This window comes from Schistocerca serialis, chromosome 3, assembly GCF_023864345.2.
Source record: "Schistocerca serialis cubense isolate TAMUIC-IGC-003099 chromosome 3, iqSchSeri2.2, whole genome shotgun sequence".
In the NCBI taxonomy this organism is placed as follows: Eukaryota; Metazoa; Arthropoda; class Insecta; order Orthoptera; family Acrididae; genus Schistocerca; species Schistocerca serialis.
In genome coordinates, this window is record NC_064640.1 from 381791036 (window position 1) to 381797229 (window position 6194).

Here is a 6194-nt window from a genome sequence, read left to right on the forward strand (position 1 = left end):
TCTCAGCCCTCCTTTTCTGCCACTCCATGGCGTGCTCACGGGAGAGGGGATGGGTGTAACGCTGTTACAAATGTGCATAAAAGTGCAAAGGGTACCTCTAAGACCCACTCAGTTTGCAACAACAACGATGCCTCCAGAGTACCTTCGTTGTGACTTCAAAAATGTAGTTGTACAGGGAGTTTGACACACATTCATCTGAGTGGCACTCCGCTGCCGCTTTAGTGCCTGAGGGCAGCCAACCCCTTCTTAAGGTTTTATATCACCGCGCATGTGTCGATGTTGCATTCCTTCGTGATCACGCCACATGAATGCGTCACAAAGGACTGCTGAAAAACCATAAACACGCTTTGCTGCTTCGGATCACGTTCAAATTTCGTCGAAGGTTTTAAATGGTCCCTTTTTCTTCGACCATCCGTAAGAAAACTGCATGATTTAAACGCTGGAAGTAACCGTTCTGACCTCCATCGCAGAGGTGTCAAAAGAAGAGGTGAAATGTGGGTAAGACGGAGCATGACGACCTACACATTATGTGTCATGTCCACGATAACGTTCAGCATTATTGTGGAGAAATTTCGTGCCAAGGGCATCATTAATCCACCTTAAACCTCACGCGCACTTCTGAGCTCCGATCTTTTTTCGCACGTGTCCACGCTTTGCTGTTTGGACTATAGCCGATACCGATGGTACGCTGAAGGTTCAAATGACTCTAAGCAGAATGGGACTTAACATCTGAGGTCATCAGTCTCGTAGACTTAGAACTACTTAAACCTAACTAACCTAAGGACATCAGACACATCCATGCCCGAGGCGGGATCCGAACCTGCGACCGTAGCGGTCACGAGGTTCCAGACTGAAGCGCCTAGAACCGTACGGCCACACCGGCCGGCCATAAATAACAAGTAGCGCTCCATGGACTGTACACAGTGGTACGGTCCGTCATTATTTTGAAGTGTTTTCGAATGTAGTGACAATAAGGTCGACGCGACATTCAGTTATTTGCTGTGAAAGATGACCACTTTACAAACACGTTCTTCACACGTATTGCTCATTCAAGACTTGGAGCCATCTGAAATGTCCGATCATTAATTTCGCATCTCAAACTTATTAGTTTCAGATCCTCTGCCGTCTGTACAACGTGGTCCCTAAAGATACGAGACACACTGTGTAGTGGATCTGCATTTCAGTTTACGTATATTATTTATCGCTCTATCTCGTGTTTCATATGTTGCAGCAGTGGCCACAGGGTAGCACGTATGTTCAATCAGTGGGTATTGCCACAGTTTTTGTTGTCGCAGGGTTGTCGCAACAGTGGATACAGAACAGCACTAGAGCAATCTGTTAGCAGTAGGTCACACACGACAGCTCTTACTGCTCTTACACGTCCAGTAGCAAACCTCGGCAAGGACAGAGCAACAGCTGTGAGACCTTCTGTAATAACATGTCATGAGCAGCACACACCTGTGCACCTAATTCCGGAACTACGGCTGTGCGTTGTTACTCAACTGGTAAACCGGTCGGCAAGACGTGAAGTAGGAGCAGGAACTGTACCACGGATCTATTGGTTCTTTCTGCAAGAAATTTATCAATCAGTGCCGTTTTATAATTGCGGTAATATCAATGGATCGATGGATTAATGGAGAGCAACATTAAATAACAATAAAATCCTGAATATACCGGTATTATTGTTTTATGTTTAAAAATGGACATCAGGTAAGTGTTTGCTTCATTTTAATATGTATTTCATTATTAAAAAGCAAGTAGCTAGTAAATTATATCAGGCAATCTATCATAGACCCTAGAATTGCTAGACAGACACACGTTTCTAGCGGAGATGCAAAAACTTCACAGCAATCTAAAAAAAATTACATGGGTCGTTCATAATGTTAAAAGTATGCGTAATAATGAGTTCACAAGAAATATTAGTAAAACTCGAAGCGAAATATATTTCTGACCTAAATCATCGGTATCCACTACAGCATAAAGGCCTCCATAGACTTTTACAACTAGTACTAACTTAAGCTGAACGCACCCATATACGTAATACATGTTTCTACAGGGTGAACACTAATAAAACCGATAAACCGCTGGGACGGATTTCTGCCTGGAAACGAGGGGAAAAAGTTCCTGTATACATGTGTTCGGAAATGGACCGTGTGCGTGCACGACAACAAATCCACACACATAGAGCTGCATTGCGTCCACGTCACAGAAGACGTGGCCTTCTTGGGATGCAATGCACGCGTTCACACGTAGCATTATAGATTGCCGCACTCCTCCTTACGTTCCGGCCTCTCTCCGAATAGCGTCACAGGCGTCGTGAACCTGCCGTTGAAGGCTCTCCGCCGGCCGATGTGGCCGAGCGATTCTAGGCGCTTCAGTCCGGAACCGCGAGCCTTCTACAGTCACAGGTTCGAATCCTGCCTCGGGCATGGATGTGTGTGATGTCCTTAGGTTAGTTACATTTAAGTAGTTCTAAGTCTAGGGGACTGATGACCTCAGATGTTAAGTCCTGTAGTGCTTAGAGCCATTTGAACCATTTGAAGGGTCTCCATATGAGTAACTGGGTTAGCCCACACAACGCTTTCCAGATGCTCCAGAGGTAAAAATCCAGGGGGTTTAAGGCTGGTGATCTAGCAGGCCATCCGTGTCATATCCAACGTCAGAGGAAGATGTTTTTGAGGTGTCTGCGATCTGTAATACGGAAGTGGGGTGGTGCTCCGTGATTCACAAACTACATAACCTGTCGTACTGCCAAAGGCACATTCCGAAGCAGACCATTCAGAGTCCTTCGCAGAAAGTTCAGGTACGTTCCTCCATCGAGGTTCTGTGGAATAATGACCGGTCCAAGTACTTGATCGCCGCACGCACACTGTCCATTTCCGAACATATGTATACAGGAACTTTTTCCCCCGTTTCCACACTTTCATGTTGAACTGATGCTGATAAGACGCCTCAACCATTCCCTGAGGAGGTTCTGTAGCCCACAGATGACGATTATGCAGATTGGTGATGCCAGTTCTCGTAGAGATTGCTTCGTCGGTAAGGAGGACTGATGACAGAAATCCCACAATTCTGATGGTGTGCTGCATAAAAATTGACAAAATGTTTCCCCTGGAGGGAAAGCTGTTGTTGATAATCCTTGCACTCGTTGCAGGTGATAGGAATAGTGGCGATTGTCACGCAGGATACGCATAATCGTACTTTGGCTTAAACCATGTTGGCGGGCCACTTGCCTGGGGGTTATACGAGGGTTACCCAGAAAGTAATACACCGCATTTTTTTCTTAGCCTAAAACAATGCTGCAAATTAGAAACGTTACGTATTTGTTATTTGAAGTCTCCTGAGCGAGCACGCCAAGATTCCGTCACTACCGACAGATAGTGTAGCTGCAGGACAGTTTCAAAATGGCGTCTGTAGGCGATGTACGTTACAAGCACCGTCCCGTCATTGCATTTCTCACTGCAGAGAAAGAAACTGTGAGGAATATTCAAAAACGCTCGTGCAAAGTCTATGGAGCATTTGCTGTCGACAGAATTAGTTAGACTCTGGGCACGGAGGGTGAGCTCATCAGAAGACGGTTCGGCAGAGCTCCGCGATTTGCAGCGGTCGGGGAGACCATCCACGGTTGTCAAGTGTGACATGTTGCAGCGAGCTGATTTTGTCATTCGCGGGGACAGGCGCATTACGACTTGGCAGTTGGCGTTGCATCTATCAATCAGCAAAGGAAGTTCACACAGCGAAGCGCAGGCTCCATCATCAGGACAAGGGTTGGTACCGACATGGCATACAAGCGATGGAGGAAGTCCATAGAACTGGATGGAGATTACGTGGGAAAATAGGATGAGTAGATAAAACACCAGTTTTTCGTGTGTGCAATTTGAATTACGTTCAATAAAGAACTGTTGAAGAAAAAAAATGTGGTTCATTACATCCGGGACAACCCTCGTACTAGGTTTCGTTTCAGTATCCTGTAGAACCCAGTCCTCCAAATTTGGTGTACGCCCAGTCCACCGCCTCCCCGCACTTTCATCTGTCTGAAAGGACCCATGATCACACAAACGCCCAAAGAGGGCTTGAAATGTTGTGATATATTTGATATCTGTGAGGGTACTTGTTTTGGTATAACCATACTGCCTCTCGACCATTTTCATCTGCTTGGTCGTACAGAAACACAATCTCGGCTTGTTCTCGACGTGAATGCCTGACCATTCTGCTGTTTACAGTACGCTGCGTTAATTACGTTGCCTGAAATACAAAAGGAACACACAATCCAATGAACAACGGTTTCCTTATCGCGTCAGATCGGCATAAAAGCCCGAAATGTGTACAATAACCTCTCAGTCCTCTTCTACGGGACCATTGTAACCCTGCTGTGACGGTCTTACGTTATGAATTATTGGCCTGAGGTTAGTCCACTTCGTCACCATCTAGCACCCTCCCAGAGACATATTTTACTCAGCTATACGCATGCACAATCCATGTGCAGGTTTTATCATGTCATACACACACTTTCCTTAAATTCCTCGTCTCTTTATTTTATTTTCGAATCCAACAAAAAAAAATTGTTAGTGCCATCCATATTCCTGTCTATATGGTCCTATCATTTTCATTTCATTTTTATTACGATTATTATTGCATCGTTCATGCCATTCTGTTCCCAGATCCATCTATTTTTTCTGTCCTTTTCTGTCCTTCATGGTCTTTCTTATCATGCATCACTCTAATTGGGTGAATAGTTATCGCATATCAAAACCATGTTTCACTATCGAATATCAAAACTGGTCATGCACACATGTCACAAATTTCCTTTCCGGGATGTGAGTCTGGTACTTCTGAAATCCTTATGTATTTTCTAATGGAACTCCCGGCTATTTCTACTCTTCTATATATTTCTTGATCTGTTTTAGTGGTATGGAATCTCCTTCGGTGACTCATCTTTCAGATCTAAGTTTCTCACTATCCTGAAGAAATATTTTATGTTATTAGTTGATATATTGCTCGATGTACTCACGTACATTGAATCAGTTACATCTTTCTGAAGACCTTAGTAAAGATTTCATTAAACTGAGTCAAAATCTTTCTCAATGAATTCTAGAAAGAGTGGTACTTCATACTCATTGCTATGTTCAATAATTTCATTTACGATTACCAAATGGTCAGTTTCGCTATGCTTGTTTCTAAAGAAAGCTTTACACATTAGCTGATTAAAATTACACGATTTTCCTACGCTGTTGATGAACCAACTTGTGTACGTCTTAGTAAGACAATGCCGATTCGAAAACATGCAACTAGCACCTAAGAGGTGCAGATGGAGTGACGTCATAAACCAGATTCTTTTTATCTATGGCTTCATTATCATTATTTGAATTCCATGTCCCCTTTTAATGACGTAATCATGACCATCACCATCTCCCTTACCCTCACTCTCAGCCTCCTCCCCATCTTTAGCCAGTTGCTATGTGATACAATGACATTCAGTTTACATGGTGATAGCCATTACCCTATGTGGTTAAAATCCTTAATAAGGTGCTATGTGATACAAAAGTACCAACATGCAAATAAAAACTGGCAATGTAGCCTGCACTATGGCCCTCAAATCAGTTTAACAGTGTGTCGAAGATCTCTAAGATACTGGTTATGCCTGTTGCAGAAGTTTAAGCATTTTTGCATCTTATACTTAAATTTTTATGTACCCAGAAGAGATTGAAGTGGGTGTCATACGATTTTGGTTTATAGAGTTGAAATTGAGGTATACAAATTAAAACGACTAATTCAATTTACAGCCAACTAGTCGCACAAATTTTATTGCATTGACCTGGTTTCGATACCAACCAAGGTTATCTCAATCAGAATAAGTGACAGTTACCTACAAAAATGTATTAATAAACATAGGAGAATAACAATCATAATGAAAACCCTAAGTAGCACTATTGGTATTAGAAGCAGAAGTATTACTTATTGCATTGACAGATAATAAAAGCTTACGAGCTAAAGTGCTAAAACCGGGCAAGTAAAAGTTATCTTACAAAGCTAACATTAAAACCGCGAGTACAGCAAGCCGTCATGATTGATATCAGACTGAAAGGTTTGTTAACTGATTTCACCGCTACGTGGGAACACCACAGTGCGCACAACCTGTGGGGCGCGAATAGCGTAGAGCGACCCAAATAAAGAAAACATATTATAAATGAAAA